Genomic DNA, 23,149 nt, shown 5'->3' with positions numbered 1-23,149 from the left:
TTTGCTGCTGCCGTCCTTGTTGGCTGCGTGGTGCCATCCAGTTGTGTTGAGACCTATGCTGCAGCTGCCAGGTGCACAGGCCACTGGGCGTCCAGTCTGTAGGGTCCCTGGAAAAGGTGGGAAGCCATTAGTTGTGAAATATATGCAGGAAATAGAGGCTGAGCTGTCCTGGGGAATCTGAATGTTCATTGTCATTTATTACATGGTATAAACCTACACATCTACAATAATAAAAGCGTAATATGCAAATAGACTGAACGGCCGAACAGCGGAACGACTGTCTGGACGACCTGCTGGATGACCTTCTAGACCAGTGGTTCTCAACCTTCTGGCCCTTTAAATACAGTTCCTCATGTTGTGACCCAACCATAAAATTATTTTCATTGCTACTTCATAACTGTAATGTTGCTACTGTTATGAATCGTAATGTAAATATCTGATATGCAGGATGGTCTTAGGCGACCCCTGTGAAAGAATCTAGATGAAGCCAGGGCCGCGAGGGCCAAGGCAGCAGCCAGGGCAGCTGAGGCAGCCGGGGCTGCGAAGACTTACTCTTGCGCAAATTTCGTGCATCGGGCCTCTAGTATTTTCATACTTTTTGTTTGGTTACTTTAAAAAAATTTATAATCAACCCTTTTAGCAGCAGTGTACTAAAAAAAGAAGGCTGGTGACATTGGCCTGGGTAGGAGGTCATGTGGGCCCGGATGGAGTGGAGGCTGGAAGTAGAGGTGAAGAGGAGAGTGGAGATCTTAGGATATAGGTTGTAAAGTTGACACGACTTGCAAATGGATCCAACGTGGAGGTCTGTGAAGGAGAACCTGAGAGGGCAACTTGCAAATGTTTACAAAAAGCTATGGTACCAAATCCTACAGTGGGGAATGCAGGGGAGGAGGAGAGACAGACTTGAGGGGAAAATCATGAGCCATGGAATTTAAGAGGCCAGTGAGCCCAGTCCTACAGGTAGCCAGGCCCAGAAACAAGAACTAACTCTGAGGCCTTTGCCCCTGAAGTGTGGTCCAGGGACTGTCAGCACTCGCATTGACTGGAAGCCTGTTAGAAGCGCAAAATCGCAGGCCCACTCAGACTTACTGAACCAGAACCGACGTTTTAACGAGATGCTCAAGTGATTTGTATAAATAAAGTTTGAGAAGCACTGTTCTAAGCAACTTAATAAGTTGCAGAGCTGGGTTAGTACTAAGTTAAATATATGACTTAGAATAAGTTTTTGTGCTTGTATTAAATATATATATTCAGTATATATTGAAAGAGAGAAAGAGAGAGACCTATAGATAGATATGATATATATGTTAGGAGTGATGCTCAAATTAAAAAGATAGGGTGAAGACTGCCATAATTTAGGGACTCTTTCTTCAATGGACAAAGGGCTACTAATGTTTCACCTATAATATTCAGGAAGGAAGGAGAGAAAGAAAGAAGGAAAGGAAGGAGGGAGAGAGAGGGGGAGGAACAGAGAGAAAGAGGGAGAGCCGGCAAGATCTTAAAGGCCTTGTACACAAGGGATTATTCAAATTTGTGAATATGGCACGAAGAACTGGCCAAGTTGACTTGGCATTACATATTGTGGACACATGCTTCAGTATATTCTTAAAAAATGAATCAAAACGTCCAAATTCCTTTTCCTTTCATGAGTTTCTTTTTAAAGAAGGGATATTGGTCATGATTATGGATTTCTAAGTGTTGCTCAAATAACCAGTGCTATAAAAACTTCTCAGCAAGACATTTGTTTTTATTTTCGTTATTTATTAAGCTCCATTGGGCAGGAATTCCAGCTAACACTGTGCTATGTGCCAACATGTCTAGCATATTGCTGGCGCTCAAGTATCACATCTTAGCACAGGTGTAGAGTTGAGAGACTGTGCATAAGAATGTGTATTATCTGGTATTGCATAACAAACTACTCCAAAGTGTAGTGGCTTAACACAGCAAACATGTCCTGTCTCCTGGTTTCTGTGGGTCAGGAATCCGGGTTTGATTTCGGTGCCTCTGGTTTCCAAGTCGCATGAGGCCGTTCTCCAGCTGTTGGGTGGGGCTCAGGTCTCCTCTGCAGGCTCCACTGTGGAGTCATCTGCTTCTCAGCTCACTCATGTGGTTGCTGGCAGGGCTACGCCTTGTCGTGTGGGCCTCCCCGTGGCGTGCTGCCTCCCACCATGGCAGCTGGCTTCCCCCATGAGAAAGGGAAAGAGAGTGTTTTTTAATAACCTAATCCCGGATTGGCCGCCTGATCGCTTCTGTCATATTTGAATTGTGAGAAGCAAGTCCAGCCCGCACTCACGCTGTGTGGGTGCTGAGGTGGGGTTCTGAGGTCTGTCTTAGAGGCTGCCTACCATGCAAGGCCATTTTTCTGTCCAGCCCAGGGCATTGGGTTTTCCCCTAAATGTTCAGAGTGGAGGCTTGGTTTACTGGTTTTAGGGGAGGAGTGGGACAATACTCATTCAAAACCCTCTGAGGAAGCCCCTGGGAGAGGTCTGCACCCCCCCTGCCACCCCTCTGTTGGGCGCCTTTCACACTCCAGGACCTGCTGTGCATGGGCAAGTCTTCTGTTCACCTGGCCCCCATCTTCGCGTTCCCACTTGAGGAATTTTATCCGTAGGCAAGCCTCTTTCATCCTCACTCCGTTCCTGCATTTCTGAAGGCTCAGCTCAACCCTCACCAACTCCTCCTGGCAGAGCTGGCTCTCCTCTCCCTGCACGCCCAGCTCTTCATGGCGGAGAGCCTGCGAGCCAGGCCTGGGCCTGGTGCCACGGACACCACTGCAGGCAGACCTGGCCCCGGCCCTCAAGGACCTCGCAGTCAGTGAGCAGGGACAGACACCAATCGGATGACCACAAGAAGAAATGACCACTGCCACAGAAGAAGTGGACCGCCCCTGCGGAGACCCCGCAAGCTCTTTGGGGTCAGGCTCAACCCCAAGCAGACACCATGAACCCACCAGCTGTCACTTACAAAACACCAAGTCAAAGATAAAATTATTAAGAATTTCAATAGGGTGACTGCAGAATGTGAATTTCCAAGCTTGGGGCCTTGTGCACCTGCACCGTACACGCCGTGTGAGTCACACCTATGGCTTCACCCTCTTTTCGGTCCCTCATAGCAATATTAAATTCTGAAGTCACCCCTTTAATCTGCTTTCTCTTTTTGTTGTCTGCCTCTACCATGAGAATGCAAACTCCACAAAGGTGTGTCCTAATGATCTCCAAGCCACGTGCAGCCTTCAATAACAATTTGTTGATCGGATAAATAAAAGTAAAAGAATTCATTGCGCATAGCTATAGTAAACTTGGTGCTTCTCCTGGTTCATGCAAACTGGCAACACGACAAAACCTCCCAGCGAATCGCTTCTGTCTTCTAGTCAGAGTATCACATCCGTCTACAGGCCGCTCCATCTACCCTGCCTTGACACTTGTTCCTGAATTCCTCCCGCCCCTGGCTGCTTTCTCTCTCTGCCGCCTTCTTCTGGCGCATTCTCTGCACTGGGCCTGTGAGCCCCGAGAAAGGAGGGTGCGAGGCCCAGGGCTGAGGGGCCAGTGCTCTCATCAGCACCGCAGTGGCCCTCCTGGCACCCCACCACCCAGGAGGCTCTGGCTGCCAAGGGCACCCATCCAGGCACTGACAACAGTCACCTCCTATGTCGCCGAGTGATGGCCACTCACCCACAATTAGGCGAGGTTGTGGGGACGCCCCTGCATGCACCACGATCTTGTGTTCCAGTGATGAATATAAGCAGCACCCCATCAGGTTGAATTCTAAGGAGCTTAAACGTTCTAGGTTTTAAAACTATATGTTGAGTACATTATTTATGACAGATGTGTCATTAATGGAGGCTTAGAAGCTTTTTTAGTTATGCGGAGAGTTGTATACTAAAAAATAATGCAGCGTGAGAACTATAACACGGGTGGAGAGAAAAGTGTCTGCACTGTAGCTACAAATGTTTCCCCAATAGCTATATTTTATAGTTTTGATGAAGAAATATGGAAATGAAGTAACAATCTCCTATTTTTAAAAAAATATATTTTATTGATTTTTTACAGAGAGGAAGGGAGAGAGATAGGGAGTTAGAAACATCGATGAGAGAGAAACATCGATTAGCTGCCTCCTGCACATCTCCTACTGGGGATGTGCCCACAACCCAGGTACATGCCCTTGACCAGAACGGAACCCGGGACCTTTCCGTCTGCAGGCCGACGCTCTATCCACTGAGCCAAACCTGTTTCGGCCAATCTCCTATTCTTAAAAGCAACTTTGGATCTTATTTTTTTCTAATAAATATAGCAATATCTTGGGCACATTCCCAAATATGTGTATGTGTGTGTGTGTGTGTGTGTGTTTCAATTTAAAGTATGGCTTAGGTCTTTTTCTGTGACTACCATTTGACTAGACATATGAAGCCCAACTGTTTATTGATGCATGAATATGATTCTTTCCTACTTTTTAGTGGAATAAATATTAATGGCTTTTAATCTTCCTGAAGCAATTTCTTTTTCCAAACAAAGCATAGGAGAAGATGTGTGTTATATGTGTTTGAAGTGCTGTTCTTTTAGAGTAAGCCTTCGAAAACCAACATCTGGCCTTGTTGATTTTCTGCTTTGACTTCTGTTTTTACCTATATTATTTCCTTTCTTCTACTTTGGGTTTAATTTGCTCTTCTTATTCTATCCTGCTTCTTAAGGTGGAAGCTTAGAGTGTTGATTTTAAACTTTTTTCTTTTCTAATACAGGCATTTAAAAGAACAAATTTCTAAGTATTGTTTAAATTGCTTCCTACAAATTTTGACATTTTGAGTTTTTATTTGCATTCAGTTTAAAATATTTTCTAGTTCTCTAATGACTTCCTTCCTTCCTTCCTTCCTTCCTTCCTTCCTTCCTTCCTTCCTTCCAACACTATGTGGTGTTTAAAATTTGTGAAAAAAAATCTCCAAATACTTGAAGATTTTCTTGATATCTTCCCTAATTTGATTCCATTATGGTTAGAGTTCAGGCCAATGGACTCTATTGATACTTGTTTTCTGGCTGAGCATTAAATATGCATTTTTAATCAACTGCCACATCACGTTTGGTCTTCAGATCTCACTTTAAATTTCTTTCTCCACCTTAAACTGGAGTGCATGCTCGTCCTCAGGACAGGAACAAATAAGGCCAGCGCAGGCCCCCTCTCTCTCTTGGAAACTGTCTGTTTATTTTGCAATGAACAAAGATTGGCAGGTCTTTCTAAAATGTTTACTCCAGGACACAGATTTGAAATATTCTCTTTTAACATCAAGTGATGTCTATAAGGAGAATGCGCTCCTCTGCCTGTGGTTTTCAGTAATTTACCTCTGAGAAGCAGAGGTATTGGTGGGTTTCAGCATCGTCTAAAGTATAGGGTCTGTCGCTGCCACTCAATATTTAAGAGTCTGTGTCATTTCCTCATCATAGTTTCCAGTTCTTTGAATGCCTATAGTGTCCCACAGTCTTGAACATGGCAAACACGCAAGAAATGCTATTTAATTGAAAAATGAATAGACAGTGAGCATCCTCCAGCAGTGAAATCAGAAAAAAATGGTGGTATTGAGAAAAGAAATGTATGAAAAAAGGGAATCCCCATTAGACACTGCCTTGACATAGTGAGTGAAATTGATGTATTGGATACTGACCACTCAATTTGTCATAATATATAGCACAATTTGCATGGAAGTATATAATGTCCTCATTAAAAAAATACAAGCATTTGACTCTAAAAACAAGTCCCAAAATTTTAACATGAGCATAGTGAGAAGCTTTATTTATTTATACATTAAGAAGTAAAGGGTTGAACAGTAACATAACAAGCAGATTGGATGGGAGGGGGAAGGAGTGGACAGGGTGGTCTCTCACAGGATGCTTGATAGTTACATTTGCTGCTGGATTAAAGGAAATGCCTGCAAGACAGTTTTATCCTGGTGATTAAATTTAATCCTGTATAAAGAAGGGTGTGCCAATTACATTTTCATGGCTTTGTTTACCAGATTCCAGAGAATTTAATTTTCAAACCAATCAGCATCAGATAGCCAAAATAACTTGCTGAAGGTTTGAATTGTTTTGCTATTAACTGGCTATTTTTGGTGTTATGCTGTTCCTAACATATCCTCTTATACGTAGTAGATGTCCAGTAAATATTTCTTAGAACTAATTACTTTTTTGTGCAGCTGGAGTGGGAACCAAGGTAAAGCATTGCTGTCACAAATTCTCAGTGTTTACATGATTGGTTTACATCTATATATATAAAAGGCTAATATGCAAAGTGTCCCCTCGGGAGTTCAACCAGGAGAATGGGCATTTGATTGCTTGCTATGAGGTGTGCTGACCATCAGGGGGCAGTGCAGAACATGGAGGGTGACAAGTGGCTGCAGTGGTGGGGTCCTGAGGGAGTAAGGGAAGGAGAATGTGGGGAGGCAGGGAGGCGGGGGAACCTGATTGGCCCTGATCATTGGCCAGGCCTAGGGATCCTACCCGTGCACAAATTTCATGCACCAAGCCTCTAGTTTATCAATAACTGAAGAACTAAAGCATATTCTTTATTTCTTCTATACCAGTCCTGTTACTATTCCCTGCACATGTAGCCAGCCCTCATTGCTGCTCTCAAATTGCTCATGACTTTATAAACTGTCCTTTGAGGGTGCATTCGGTTTCTGGTGCCCTGGCATAGAAGGCAGAATTGGAGCTTGCTAGACGTGTTAGGGCCGGTTCCCGGGAAGGAGATTCGCAATCAGGTTTATTGGAAGTAGACTTGTAAAGAAGTGATGGGGCCCAGAGAGAGAAGCTGGACTGGGATGTTGTTGCAACCAAGGCCTCAGCTGATTGGCAGGCCACGGAGCTAGGCAAGCCACTCAGAGTTATCAGAGACCAAGATGAGGGGAACAGAGTTGCGGGCCCATCATGGAGGCAGGCTGCCCTTGGAGATGGGGTGTACTTTTGGATGGAGCAACTCTTTTTGCCAAAAGCCATTCCCAGAGAGCAACTGAGGACAGCTGGGGGCAGGAGGCTCTCTGTTGGGAAGGGTGGCACACCGCAGGAGATGAGACAGGAGGGGTGATAATGACAAATCCTGGACTCTAAGCTCCTAAGAGGGGCCTGAATAAGGAACAGGGTAAAGGCGAGCCAGTGGCTTGCAGGTCTCCGAGGGGTGAGAGAGAAATGGCGCAGTCCCTTGGCTCCCACTAACTCTCTGAGGAAGTCGCACTGGAGCTGGAGACTGCAGGGGAGTGTCAGGGCTGCTGTCCATCAGGGATCAGCTCACTGGGCCTGGGGTGAGCTGATCAAAGGAGAGGTGAGCGAATGGGAAGCACCACTTATAGTGACAGTAAAATTATGATTTTAAAAACTATTAAAATACTTTCAAAAATTTAAAATAGCCGTTCTCACGTGGAATTTGAGAAAAGACCACTTAGAAAAGCTGATGGAGGAAGACAATGAATATGGGTTTTGTTTAAATCAAGACCACCAGTTTGGTTAGATTGAGGTCTTCAATGATGAGACTTCTTAGCCGAGAACAGCTCTCTTCCAGCCGAAGGCCGAGGCCCTCTCGGTGCGCTGCTGCTGCGGCCAGAGCACTGAGCTGGAAGCCAGGAGGTCCAGACACTGGCCTCTGCCGGTGCCGGCCCTTCTCCCTGGGAGGTTCCTGTAACCATCTGCACATGCTCGCCCGCTCTCGCTGCCCAGCCCGGGCCAGCTGTGGCTGCCAGATGTCTGACCTCCTCTCTGGGAGAGCGCTGGGATCACCCCTCTGCCCCAGGCTCTCAGCCTTTTGTGTCGTTCTCTGAACCTGGTCTCGGCTCCCAGCTACCAGGAAGAAGCCCGCTTTGATCATGCTTGGCTTAAGGAAGACCATTAAGCTCTGGCAAGTGCTGTAAATTTTACTTTGGACAGAGCATTTGAAAGGCTAATGAATGAAACCGAATTCATGGAATCTTATTGTTTTTTGTATATTTCTGAAAAAAAAAAAAATCCCACCACTTGGTCATACATCTAGTGATCTAGATCCCCCTGGCCCTTGGTGTCTATTTCTGTCGTTTTTATTTCTGGGTGCAACTCTTTCATTTATTTTTTCTTTTATGCTGTTTTTTCCCCTTCATCATGCAGAGTAATCACTATTTTGGATAATGAATCATCTTTTCTCCTTCTCTTTCCTCCTCTCCTTCCTCCTTTCAGTATAACATCTCCCTGTTTGTCATTCTCTTTCCTGAACATTCCCAACGTTTAGCTTCCTAGTTAAGACTTTCTTTGTCAGGTCTGTCTTAGAATGCCCCGTGTCTTCCCCTGTAGCCAATGGCGCAGTTTGCCGCGCAGCTAGGGACCTGGGGGCGGGGGGGGGCGGGGAAGCGGGGCCGCTGAGGCAGGCTCCTGAGCTTTGCAAGCGTGTTTTTGGTCCCTTGAATTGGAATCTTTAAAAGAAGCTTAAGTCAGTTTGTATATGGCGTTCACGTGGCTTGGTCTGATTGTAATGATTCCCCGTGGCTCTGGGGATGTTGGGTGGACAGTCACTCATCTCACCTTCATCATCATCGTTGATCCCAAATACGCTGACTTTCCTCAGCTTGTGGGAGAGAAAGGAGGTCCTTTCTTCTAATAGCACATTTCTTGGCCTAATCAATGCTGAGGGCAAACCTGATAGGAAGACTGCAAATGTACATTCCCTGAACTTGGTGTCTGGAATTCCAGGACTCCTTTGCCAAGTAGAGTTTTGAGAATATATATTTTTCTTAATTGTTATACAACTAATTATTATTATTCAGTTAATTAAAATTTTGAAGCATTTCTCTGATTATAAAATCCATAAATGGTAATTGCAGGAAAATTAGAAAATGATGAAAAGCATAAAAAAGAAAATAAAATTCACCCATATAGAGCTTATAAACTTTTATTCTCTTCATATTATAAACAATTTCTCACATCGTTAAATGTAAGATAATTTTTAAAAATCCCCTCCCCCATTCTGTAAGATAATTTTTAAATGACAGCATACTATTTGATTAGATGGTTAGCCATAATTTATCTGAACATTTCTCATTCTTCTATGTATTGGCTGCTTTGAATGTTTTATTACCATAAATACTGTTGCCATAAACACTGAACATCTTAGTAGAAGATGGGGGCAAAATTCAAAACCAAATTTAGAAGATTTTACCAACTTTAAAGAGATTTCATTATCATTTTTGGACGTTGTGGGAGGTGTCTTTTTCATTTCTCCTTTTCTTCTGGCTTATCCAATCATCACAAAGATTACATGTGGCCTATTCATCCCCAGCATTTTATTGATGCCACAGACTTGAAGGCACAGTGAGGGCCGAGGAAGGTCTCTGTGCTCTCACCAGCTAACCCTGCCCAGGCACTCAGCGTGTCTCCACAGTCAGGTACTTTACTGAAAGCAAAAGAAGGCTGTCATTCTCAGCTCGGTCTGGACTTGCATCGCCCGACCCCACAGCCCATAACCCTGTCATCCAAATCCCGAGCCAGACTCTTCTCTCAAGTCTATAAATCTGTTTGTCACCACCGTTTCTCAGCACTGCATTTTCTGTTGCCAGGAACATAAAGGCAGAGGTCCTCATTTCCTGTGGCCGTAGATCCTTCTGCTCGTCTCTCAAGGGATGACCCAGGGTGATAATTCTTTATTCCCCTTTTAATGCATCCTCATCCTTGTACAACTCAGTTCATTTCTTCTATAACGTCATCTATTCTTCCAAAGCAGAGTTAACTATCCTCTCTTTTGTTCTCTCATTTCTCATTGCATAGTACATTTTCATGTGGTCTGATGATTGTTCGTTTATCTGCCCCTGCTTTTGTCATCAGAGGCCACTTCTGTCTGCCCTGAGCCTGCCAGGGTACGTGCAGGACTAGGTACCGAGTGTTTGTTAAGAGTATGAACGAGTGCTTAGCTCTATTGGAGCCTGTTTGTGTACAGCTCACAGGATGCTCAAAGGGGAAACAGGCTGTGTGAATGAAAGGCACTTATGTTTATGGTGGCCATAACCCTTTTTATTTTCAGATGACTTGTAACTTCCCAATGTGGTAAGATCAAATTCAAAGACTTTCACTAGGTGTTTCAAGCTTTTTGCGCATGGGCTCTTGTATTTTTGTAAGATAATAATGACTTATCTTGTGAGTGGAACGTTGGCTTATTTTCCATCCTATGTGAGTCCACGACTGGACCATCTGCTCTTGAATTCATGAGAGTTGATGGGAACACTTAGGGCTGGGGTATTCCACTGGGCTATCTCCTTCCTCCTGTCCAGTATTTCTCTGAACTCCTCCTGGTGTTTAAACTCTGTGTGTGAGGAGACAATGAACCAAGAACAGACTCAAATAATTAGTATTAATCTTTCCCATCAATTGGGACTTTAAATTCCACCACAAACATACTGCTTCCCCTTTAGCATAGAAAATACTGACCCCCTTCAACGGGCCTCTTCTGAATGGAATTTTATTGAAACTTTGTGTTTTGAGATAATTTTGAATAAATACAAGAGTATATTTCAAACGCATTAAATCATATAGGGAGCACATTAGCAGATGGAAACATTGAAGGTAAATGAATTGGTTTTCTAACTAAGAAAAGTAGAATGATATAATACTATTCCATATTAGACTATATGAATTGATGAGTAGTTCTTAAAATATTTTATTTTACAATATCCAATTCTTAAAAAACTAGATTTTTCTCATGGGGACATTTTAAACATGTAAGCGTATTTTCATTAAGTTGGCCAAATAAAAGCACATGGGGGGATAAGGACACATATGTAATACCTTAATCAATAAAAAAAATAAATTTAAAAAAAGCACATAGGAGCCTCTGCATTCATTTTTATGATTCATTTTAGTCTGATTGGCAGTAATGCCTTTTTAGATTTTAAGCAATAGCACTTGGGTCATGCAGTTTGACATGGCCTCTGCCGTCTGACCCAGCTAACCAAACACCAGAGGGGACACACGAGTTAGTGAAACGAAGCCCGCCAACTGGCACAGGCGTGCTGGCACATGGTAAGGTACAAAATTCCACACAGTGGTCCAAACCCTCTGAGAACCCCCCATTTTTACATATAAAAGGATTATAAACAAAGCATTAGGCAATGTAAACCTTGTATTTCAGCTGGATTCCCAAGAAATAATATTCTCTAACTGTGAGGCTAAAGCTGCTGTGTTTAGTTTTAATTTTTGAGAAGTCCACTGTGTTTAAAAAAGAAAGAATTTACTTTTGTTACAATTTGATCAGTGGTATAACAATTAGGCAGCTAGTGGTAATTTCCTTTCTGGGGGTCTCAGAGGACATGGGCATTTTCTTGTTTGGCATTTTGAAATAAAAGCCAGGGGTCAGGCAGAGCTTCCTGGGTGACTGTATTCCCTCTGTGACGTAGGGAAGGAGGAGAGAGAGCCCAGTTTCTTCATCTGTGGAATGGGGGCAGTAGAACCACCTCATGGGTTGTGACTGTGAGGATACATTGACCATCCTCTGAAGGATACGAACAGAAAGCCTGGCTTCATGCCTGGCACAAGGAAGCCTGGAATAGATGCAGATATCATTACTATTAATAATAATAATACTTTTAGAGATCGACTGAACTTTTTGGTAGAACTGGGATGGGTGCATTAGACAGTTTGACTTACTGAGAAGCTTATTAATACCCTGCCTTCAGTAGGTGAAAGGATTTCAATTCAAGTTCTTCCCTCAGGTGGCGTTCTTATATACACTCTATATGGGTATTTTAGTAAATCTGCAGTTGTATGAGCCCCTTGGACATTTGGGGAAGAATTGGATTATTTTTCAGTATTTTGGTGCTCTAGGATTTGAAATGCCAAGGTATGTGTTTGGAATGGTGTTATTACATTTGGACCCTACTGCAAACTATATGCATCGTTGTTGAAAAAGGGGGTGGGGGGGAAATCCTGAAAATTTATTTTTTTAGTTGTGCATTCTTTCTGCCAATCAGTGTTGACTAATCCTAAATAATAAAAGCCTAATATGCTAAGTGTCCGGTCGTCCGGACAGCCGTTCAACCAACCAAAGCGTAATATGCTAATGATATGCTAAGGCCACTCAACTGCTCTCTGTGATGTGCACTGACCACCAAGGGGCAGACAGTCAACCAGTTGACCAGTTGCTATGACATGCACTGACCACCAGGGGGCAGATGCTCCGACCTGTAGGTGAGCTTGCTGCTGGGGTCCGGCCCATCAGGACTGAGTGAGACAGGCTGGACATGCCCTGGAGCCCTCCTGCAGTCCCTCCCCAGCTGGCCAAACTCACGTGTTCCTCCCGGCCCTGATAGTGCACTGGTGGGGTCCCTCAGCCTGGCCTGCACCCTCTCGCAATCTGGGACCCCTTGGGGGATGTGGGAGAGCTGGTTTCAGCCTGATCCACAGGCCAGGCCAAGGGACCCCACTGGTGCACGAATTTGTGCACCGGGCCTCTAATTTGTATATAAGACCAGATGTCCTCAAAGCAGGTCCTGCCAGGACAGAAGAGGAAGCCATCTGAGGGAACAGTTTTTTTCCAGAGGTCAATCCTTCCCCTAACTCTAGGAGGCAAGGTCTGGACATCAAATATTTGAAAGAGGAATTTATTCTTATTCCCCAAGTAAATTCGAGGACACGTCATACCATTTCCACTTGGCTTGCTGCCTGAGTAGCTGACTGCAAAGAGCAAACCTAAACCTTGAAGATGTTTTTCTTAGTGTGAGTTCCACCTTCGTCTCTGCCATTATGGTTATTCCTCCTTCATAACAAGTCACCAGTGTTCTGAGTTGCCGTGTTGACTGGGAACCTTGTTTGTGTTCATTCGCCAGAGTGGAAAATCATAGGGTTCATGTAATTAGCAGTCTAAAAAAATATCAACAAACAGATGTGTCTTCTGTGGCCAGAAAAGTTTGAGCTTAGGAGACCACCCTGAGGAGTAAGTGACATCTCAGGGGACATGTGTGCAGAAATGCTTGACTACAGCAGTTCATGGGGACAGAAGGGGTTGTGGCTGCATAATTGCTGTTTTTCTCCACCATTTTATTTAGACTGAGGAAGGTTATTTTAATGTGGCTATATGACCAACTAAATGATGGATCTGTATGGTTTCCATCAACAGTAGCTAAAAATATGTGTGTTTTTGACCAGGTGATAAAGCTATCTCTTATAACTTGTCTCTCCCAGTCCCTACCCAATCTTCCTGTCTGTCTTACTTAAATGTTTTGAGGGCTTTTCTTGATCCCTTTGGTGGCGGTGGCATAAGTAAGATACTAAGTTGGAAAAAACTCTTATGAACATCACTCATTGTCAGAGATGTGCCAGAGCCAGGCTGTAATGCCCTGTACCTGCTCATGAAGGCTACCGAATGCATCTCTGACCAAATCTATGTCTAGTGGTGCCTTGTGGGTGGCTTGAAATTGGTAGGAGTATTTATACAATGGAATTCAGTAGATATACTTTATAAGGGATTACAGGGGATTCTTAGATATTACTTATTCATAAATATCTATTATTCCTAATTTAAACAAATGTAAACAAAAGCCTGGAGAATCTTAACTTATGAACTCTTAATTTAATTTGTGGCCTCAATCTGCAGGAACAGGATGTGGTTCCAAGAAAGAAAGAACATTTGGACCATCCTATAATTCATCAGTAGTGGACACGCAGGACACGCCAAGGAAGAACATAGTCTTTCTGCCATTGCCCAAACACCCTTCTTTGATCTATAAGGACACTGTGTCACCACAGTGTAATTCCCTATATTCTCATTATTGGATAACAAAGATGAGGTTAACCCACTTGGAGTCATGCCTTTTCCCAAATCCCAGATTTGCCAGCATGTAGTATCCTCAATGAATATGTTGAATGGATGACTGATAATGATCTTAATGAACAAGGAAATCACCTGATATAGTGAGGCACCCAGGGTGCAAAAGTAACCTATTTATATTAGCCAGCTTACTTAGGTGCATTCTGAAATATTACTAAATATTTGTTTCAGCCTTAAGAGAGTTAAGCGTCTATTAGAAAGCAGGCTCCTCCTTCAATTGAAAAGTTTATTTGAATATTGGTAAAAGAGGTTTCAAATGCACCAGGAACTTTCATTAGTCAACTATTTTGTTGAAGTTGAAATTTTTTTCCATTTCTATTTTTACAGAAAAGAAGATAATATTCTTAACTCCCCATTACTGAAATAAATGCATTTAGCATCTCCCCTTTCTCCTTCACCCCAATCTGGATTCTCTCCTGGGGCTGAATGTTCACTGATGATTCAATCAGTCAGTTTAGTTGCATAGCAGAGGTAGCTTTAAAGAGGGGCTGGTACGTAGTTAAACTACGTAGCTTTACGTAGTTAAAATCAGAGTAATCACAGTGATCACAGTGCCAATGAGGTCAAGATAATGAGTTTAAACCTGAATGAGGCAAGTCATTTCATGAAAGAAAAATAAGAAATTAAAAAAATTTAATTGTATTAAATATAAAATTTGAAAAAAAATTATAAAATTATAAGCAGTCACAGAAAGCAATCTCAAACCTCTGTCCTAGTGGCAAATCTATTTGCTTTGTCACAGATAGACAGGGCAAGATAGTCCAATCCCATTGTCAGGTCCTTCTGCGAAGGCTTCCTAATGGCATCTGGATCTGTAGAATGGGCGCATTCTGTGTTGCAAGAACACACTAGTGAAGCCCAAAGTAATGAAATAGGTCTTTAAATTTTCTTTTAATTACATAAGTAGTTTCTTCTGTTAAGCCTTTATGTTTCTGTCTTTACACTTGAAGACCCACAAAGTCCTGAGAATCCAAAGTAGTCAGTGCCCTACAGAAGAAGCAGTTATAAAACGAGCAATATCACTGTCAAATCCATGACAGTGCAGGCCCAAGGTTCCCACACTTTCTTAGCTCATGGGGTCCTTAATTTCCCAGTAATTCTTTCCATGACTCTCTAGGCCAAGAGAAATACCCAACAGTTCCATTTATGAAGGAAGTCCAAACATCTTAATAATATTTATGTCCTAACAACTTAGAAGCTGTTTGGAAAAAATCCCACATACATTGAAAGAAAAAATATTGCCCTGGCCAGTTTGGCTCAGTGGACAGAGCGTCGGCCTGTGGACTGAAGGGTCCCAGGTTCGATTCCGGTCAAAGGGCATGTACCTTGGTTGAGGGCACATCCCCAGTGGGGGGTGTGCAGGAGGCAGCTGAATCGATGTTTCTCTCTCATTGATGTTTCTCACTCTCTGTCTCTCTTCCTCTCCCTTCCTCTCTGTAAAAAAATCAATAAAATATATTTTTAAATAAATAAATAAATAAATAATATTTTATTTAATTCTTTAATAACCACAATTACTATTGGGATGTGTGTACCTATTGGCACTGTATAATATATCAGACCTTAGAATCAGTTTGGCCACTACTGCCTCATTTCCTTTTCCACATTGGTTTTCATGTATTAATGTTTGTTTGTTTGTATTAAATCAGAGAAACTCTGAATATCCAGTTTAGCAAAGATATGGCATCATCAAGGGGAATGCAGTACCAACTGATGTTGAAACTGTGACCTCCCTTAAGCTAGTAGTTCATTCAGTATCTGACATGTCAAGTAGCTCTGCATTTACCCCCCAAATTTAAAATATTCTATCATGTCTTTGGGTGTTCATTGGAGCCCCCTTGAGAACTACAGGCATAAACAATATTAATAAATACTCTTGGTTCATCATTAACAGTTACAGTTTTTATCATATTTAAGTAGTTAGTTTAAAAATTGTAGAATATGTTTCATTGCTATTTTCTTTGAAATCTAAATATTTTGATCATCTACACTAATAAGCTACACTAATAAAAGACAAACATGCAAATTGACCGTACCTTCGTTATGCCTTAAGCCACGCCCACCAGAGTGACTATATGCAAATTAATCCAACCAAGATGGAGCAAGCAGGAGGCTTGGTTGACCCAGTGATGGAGGAAGCCAAGCTTCCCGCCTGTCCTGGCTGGCTCTGAGCTCCACTCAAGGCAACAAAATTTCAATTATAGAAGATAAATAAAGCCCAGATACCTGCTTTCAGTGGGCTGTGGCCATGGAGCTGGAGCGAGAAGGAGGCTTGGTTGACCCAGTGATGGAGGAAGCCAAGCTTCTCACCCACCCTGGCTGGCTCTGAGCTCCACTCAAGGCTACAAAGTTTCAATTATAGAAGGTAAATAAATCCCAGAATAAAAAAAAAAAAAGAAAAAAAGGAGAGGCTGGGAGCTTCCATCGCCGGGGGGCTTGGCCAGCCTGAAAATGGCCCTCAGCCCCTCACCCAGGCTGGCCAGGCACCCCAGTGGGGACCCCCACCCTGAAGGGGGTGTGACCAGCCTGCAAACAGCCATAAGCCCCTCACCCAGGCTGACCAGGCACCCAAGTGGGGACCCCCACCCTGAAGGGGGTGTGACCAGCCTGCAAACAGCCATCAGCCCCTCACCCAGGCTGGCCAGGCACCCCAGTGGGACTCCCACCCTGATCTGGGACATCCTTCAGGGCAAACCAGCCAGCCCCCACCCGTGCACCAGGCCTCTATCCTATATAATAAAAGGGTAATATGCAAATGACCCTAACAGCAGAATGACTGGGAATGACTGGTCACTATGACACACACTTTATTGCAGCTATGTCATTCTTCATTTCCTCCTGGTTCTTCTTCTTTCCTTTTGATTCTTATACATGTTGTTGAATTTGTCTTCCATCCTTTCCAGCGTCCTTATGACCATTGCTCTGAATTATTTCTCTGACAAATTGCTTGCCTCCATTTCGTTTACTCCTTTTCTGGTGATTCTTCCTTTTCTTTTGTATGAGAGTTGTTTCTTTGTCTCCCCATTTTTGCTCCTCTCAGGGTGTCTGGTTATGTGGCTCACTCTCCACCACATTGACCGAAAAGCACAAAATACAACTCAACAAGACACGACACAGAGGGAACAAAACATGAATGTATTCATAACACCGATAACCCCAATAAACCCAATAAACCCCAATAATGACCACCAGATAAAAGAGAATTAGGGGAGAGAAAAGAGAACAAAAGTGATACTGAGAAAAGGAAAAAAGGTACTAGAGAAAAGAAAAAGAAGAAAAAAGAAGGGGAAAAAATATACATAGGGAGAAAACTTTATAAAATAAACCAAAAAATGAAAACAACATACACCCAGAAAAAAAAAGAGGGGGGGGGGAATGAATCTGAAGAGGCAGAGCTTATTTCCAGAAAGTAAAGTAAAGGAATTGCATGAATGAGGGAATGGCTTCAGTTCAGTTTAGAGGAGGTAGAAAGAGAATGAGTGAATAAGAAGAAAAGTAAAAAACAAAATAATCAATAATAATAAAATAAAAAGACAAAAAAAATTTCCTTTTCTTTTATCTATCTATCTATCTATCTATCTATCTATCTATTCATCTATTTTTGGAGAAGGAGAATAGAGTAGAGAGCAAATAGGCTTGAGTTTTGTGAGTTAAACTAATTAAGCGATTAGGAGGAGAAGAATAGAGCAAGCGAGGAGAGGAAAAATAAAAGCATAACAAATTGGTTAGTGAAGAAAGAGAAAAGAGAAAGGTGCATGGACTTGGAGCAGGGGAGAGGAAATTAGATATACGAGTAAGCCAACAGAGACTACTATAATAGTAACACATCAATAAAGCAGATAAAGAAGATCAATTTTTAACAAGGGCTAAAAAGAAAGGAGAGAGAAAAACACTAAAGCAGGAATAGGAGAAGAGAAACAGGATGAAAGAGGGGAAAGTGAGGAAGAAAAGGTTGGCAAAAAAGAAAAAAATGAGATAAAGTAAAATAATTATATAAAACAGAATGAAGAACACAATCCAAAAATACAAAAGGTTAAAAAAATAAAATAAAGAAAAAAAATTTTTTTTTCTTTCTTAAATAAAAGATAAAAAAGTGCGGTAGTGAAGTGTCATTCACTTCAGTTGAGTTTTAATGTCCCAAGAGGGCTGGTTTAAAACCCCTCCCTACTGTTCTGACTGCCACTTATCAGTTTCCGTTTAGGTAGTCAGCACTGTATTGAAGTTCCCAGCGATCCACCACTCCTCTGTGTCTGTCTCCGCAGCCTTGGTTTCAGGCAGGTGGGACCATTCTGCCCGCTTTGTTTATCTTCCTGATTTCAGTCGTATTTACACAAGCGACTATTTCTGACACAGGTTCTAGGTGGAGGTGTTGCTGTATTAGTTTCTTGGACCAAATGGCCCCTCAACCCAATCCCCGAGGGCTCCCTGGGGGTATTCAGATTCCTTGTTTCCCAGCAGAGCTCAAGGCTGGGTGCAGCTGAGCTGCTCAGAGGGGGTGGCTCTTTAGGAGAAAAATGGCTGTTTAGGGTTGGGGGAACGAAATGTCCCAGAACTGGATTCCTGGTCGCCTCTCCCTGCCTTGCTCCCCAGCCTCCACAAAACTGCACCTCCACCTGCATCGCAGCCTCAGTGAGTGTTTGTAATTAAAAGATCCTATTTACTGGGTTTAGCAAGTAAAAGCAAGGAAAATATAAAGGCAGAGCAACTGCACCACTGCTTGGCCAGTGCAGAACTTCAGGCTGCCTCTCTGGGCGCAGCCTCTCATGGCTGTGGACTTAGATCTAGAGTCCCCGGCTGCCAGCAGCCCTGTGGTCCCCCTTCCACAGTTGAGTGTTATACATGTCCCCAGTGGACGCGGACTTGGTGTAGTGCAATTTCCTTCTGACCCTCTCGTCCTGGTGGTCAGGCGTCTCTCTCTCCAGCCCAAATCCTTGATCCTACCATTCTCCAGGCATCCTCTGTCCTTTCCGGCTGCAGGTTTTCTCACCAGCTGTGTTTAATTCACTAATTCTGGGTGGATGTTATTCTATTTAGTTGTTTCTTCTATCTGCTCTGTGAGAAGGCACAGGATACATCCACCTATTTGGCCGCCATTTTGTCTCCCCCCCCAGACAAACTTTTTAGGAGCCCATGGCCAGGGAGGTTGGTGTCTCGGTGTTTGTGGGTTCACAGCCAAGGCAGCAGGTCCCTGACTGGTGTGGCTGTAGGGTCCCACGTGGTGTCTGAGGTCTCTCCGGGTGAATTGAGGCTGGACTCCCAGTCACAGCCGCTCTCCCCTTCAAGATGGTGCAGACTCTGTGGCAGAGCCGGCTGCAACAGGAGAGATTTGCTGCAGTAGCAGAGGCTGCCCAGCTATGGGATCCTGGTCCACCAGCCACCAAAAGTCCTGCAGAATCTAACTGTCCCTCCCTCACACACACGCACGTCCCACACATCCATGCACCCCCCTTTCACTCCCTCACTCACTCACACTCTCTCCCTCACTGCCGTCCTGTTGGCTGCCATCTTGAAATCTCCTTGAAAACAGTTCTTCTAAGAGGAATTATAGAGGACAATGAAGGGAAAGTGATGTTTAGGCTGAGTCTCGAGGAAACATAGGAAGACATTCCAGGTGGTCAGAACAGTAAATATGAATTCCAGGAGATGGGAATAGAAATGGGATATTCGATAATGTGAGAAGTTTCGTGGGATTGGAGAGGAGAGTGAATGTTTGGAAGTGGCAGGCATTGAGAATGAAAAATCTGGTTTGGGCTAGATGAAGCATGTCAAACCCATGGTCCAAGGGCCGCATGAGGCCCACAACAAATATTTTTGGGGCCCAGCCAACAAAATGATAAGAAATGTTTTAATAAAAATTTCATAATTTAATTTTTACAATATCCTGTTATACCTAACTAGAGGCCCAGTGCATGAAATTCGTGCAATGGAGGGAGGTGTCCCTCAGCCCAGCCTGCACCCTCTCCAACCTGGGACTCCTCGGGGGATGTCTGACTGCTGATTTAGGCCCGATCGGGCCTAAACCGGCAGTCGGACATCCCTCTCACAATCCAGGACTGCTCGCTCCTAACCACTTGCCTGCCTGCCTACCTGATTGCCCCTAACTGCTTCTGCCTGCCAGCTTGATCACCCCTAACCACTCCCCTGCCAGCCTGATTGACACCTAACTGCTCCCATGCTAGCCCAATCACCCCCAACTGCCCTCCCCTGCTGGCCATCTTGTGACAACGTGGGGGTGGCCATCTTGTGATGACGTGGGGGCAGCCATCTTGTGGTGATGTGAGGGTGGCCATCTTGTGATGCGAGGGTCTGAGGGTCCATTTGCATATTACCCCTTTATTATATAGGATTATTAATAATGAACTACAATGTTCGCTAATGACTGATTACTATAATCATGTTGCATTCATTTCCCTTACACGCCTTATGCGCAGGCGCACCATTTCTCTCCACTAATACTAGCAGCGAATATTTTAGCAGCCAATTGCCATGTCATTAGTCTTGGACTGACTTGTTTGGTGTGCGCAACAGGAAATGTTTCACTTTCAGAGAACAAGAAAAATAGGTTTATTTGCATTACGCTTATTAATTTGTGAAGTTATTCAGTATCTGGTAAGTTAATGTTCAAGAAAAAATATTAATTTTTATTAAAATGTTCTATTATTTTATGTTAAGAATTACTCATTTATTTCAGCCCTTTGTATTCAGCATGTCTCCATTGAAATAAACCTATGTTTCTATGTAGCTTTTGTTTTTTTGTGGCCCACATAAACTTAAACCTTGGTTATTTGGCTCGTGTTAGCCTTTGAGTTTGACATGCTTGGGCTAGACCAGCCATGGGCAAACTACGGCCTGCGGGCCGAATCCGGCCCGTTTGAAATGAATAAAACTAAAAAAAAGAAAAAGACCGTACCCTTTTATGTAATGATGTTTACTTTGAATTTATATTAGTTCACACAAACACTCCATCCATGCTTTTGTTCCGGCCCTCCGGTCCAGTTTAAGAACCCATTGTGGCCCTCGAGTCAAAAAGTTTGCCCATCCCTGGGCTAGACCATTAAGGGCCTGCAGGCTGCTGTAAAGATTGTGCTTTACCAGGCAACGGGAAGCCCACCATAGCTCCCAAGGGAGACAATGGGATAATCAGACATGAAAATGGAGCCTTCAGACTGCAGGGTTGGGGAATGAATAAAGGAATGAGTTAAAATACTTTTAAAATAGCCCAGAAAGTAGAAGAGGCAAACACCTTCATGGGCCAGGTCTCTGACTCCATGACCTTCATCAGCCTTTTAGTTGAAATATGTTGATATAATATGACAGGGGCTTTTTAAAACTTTTCATTTTGAAATAATTTTAGACTTACAGAAAAGTGACAAAAATAGTAGCATGTTCCCATATAATATTCACCCAGCTTTCCTTATAGTAAAAATCTTCATGTTCATAGTACAGCTATCAAAACCAGGAAATTAACATCGATAAAGCACAGTAACTAATCTACAGTTCATTTGAATTTTTTTTCCCATTAATGTCCTTTTTTCGGTCCACATTACACTTAGTTGTCATGTCTCATTTTCCCTCCAATCTGGGCTAATTCCTTAGTTCCTTGTCTTTTAGGATCTTGACACTTTTGAAGAGTATTTGGCTAGCTATTTTGTAAAAAGTCCCTCAATTTGGGTTTAAGTAATATTATCTCATGATTAGATTGATGTTATGCATTTTTAGCAAGAAGGCAAGACCATGTTCTGCCTTTCTCAGAACAATGTCAGGAGGTACATGATGCTGACATGTCTTATTACTAGTGATGATTGGTGAACATTCACCAATTGGTGAATGTTATAGGTAAACATTTTAGAAAATCTTAGTTTTGAGTCTCACTCCTTTCTTCTTAATCAATTTAGGTCCTTTGTCGCTTTTACTCTTCCTACTTTCATGGAGGAGTTTCCTGAATTCTTTGGAATAAATTGGTCTCTCTCTTCTCCTATAGCAGCGATGGAGACTGCTGACTCTTCGGGGTCTATACATCTTCCTTTTCTTGGTTTTAGTAATAGAACACCCTGAGTTGAAGCTGAGCACATGGCTGTCTCTCTAGGGAGTACATTTTCCAGATTCCCTTGAATGTCAGTGCGATCATAGACCAAGTTGGGGCCTATGGAATGTGAGTGGAAATAAGCCCTGCTCATCAGAGATAACGTCTCTTTTCCTAGACTTCCACTCAGCTATCATCTGCTGTGACTCTGCCTAAGACCCTGTCTTAGACCTGAGAGCCACGTAAGAAGATGGCAGAGCTGCTCATGGACTATTTTGTGAAAGAGAAATAATGCTACTGTATTTGAGGTCTTTTTGCAGCAGTAGCTTAGCCTATTCGCTATCATAAGAACTTAGAGTTAAGACAGTGCAACCAAGAGATAATGTGTATTTTTCTTCTTCGTGTATGTTAGCCTTATTTACATAACTATGTTGCTGTATGTGGGAGGGGGCACTGAAATTGTGTAGTATTTTGTTGTTGTTGTTATTTCTCAGAGCACATGCCGTAGTTTATAATGTGAGTTCTCCAAAGCTATCCCACTTTTTTTCTGGGCTGGGAAGTCATGATAAGCTGTCACATAATTCTTCTCTTTCAGCTAGACGTAGGCTGGCGAATAGTGACACATGGGCTCTACTCTCCTAAATGCCAGGCAGACACGCTAATTGATCACATCATCTGCTCCTGAGCTGGGCTGCAGCAGCAGCATCTTTCTCAAGTGAAATGCCTGGCAGCCACTACTTTTCTGCTGAATATATGACTCCCATTTGCCATCTTGGAACTAGAATTCTCATATAAACACTTAAATATATCACGCCTTTCACTAGCATATAAACGATTCTATCACTTCAGCATAAATAGCACAGACCATGTTAAGTTTATATCAGATTGCAAACAAATATGTAAGAGGTTTTTCTCATCTTTTCCCTTTCTGTTTTACAGGAAAGAAACATATCTCACCACTTGCCTTCATGTCTGAATTCCCTGAGCTGGGTTTGCCTTTCACCTGTGTCTATCTGTGGCTTCACGGTTGTTTTCCTGTCTCTCTTTTTCCCTGGGGCAGGAGTTCCTGGATGGGAAAGAGTTTCCCGCTACCATCTTGTCCTCAAAGCCTAGCACCACAGTGGTTACGCGGACAGTCCGTTGCCGGAGGCTCTGAATAACAACTTCAGATCTTGTGACCAAATGCAACAACTTTATTTCTTACTGAGAAGATCTCCTTACCAAATGAACTCAGGCACAGAGGTGCCACCTTGCCACGTGCCTCCATGGTCACGGACTCCTGGAGAAGGGAGCATGGTGAGTCACACATTA

The sequence above is a fragment of the Myotis lucifugus genome, unplaced genomic scaffold (genome assembly GCF_000147115.1).
Source record: "Myotis lucifugus unplaced genomic scaffold, Myoluc2.0 scaffold_371, whole genome shotgun sequence".
In the NCBI taxonomy this organism is placed as follows: domain Eukaryota; kingdom Metazoa; phylum Chordata; class Mammalia; order Chiroptera; family Vespertilionidae; genus Myotis; species Myotis lucifugus.
The sequence above is the reverse complement of the archived record's forward strand: the minus strand, read 5'-3'. Positions refer to the sequence as shown.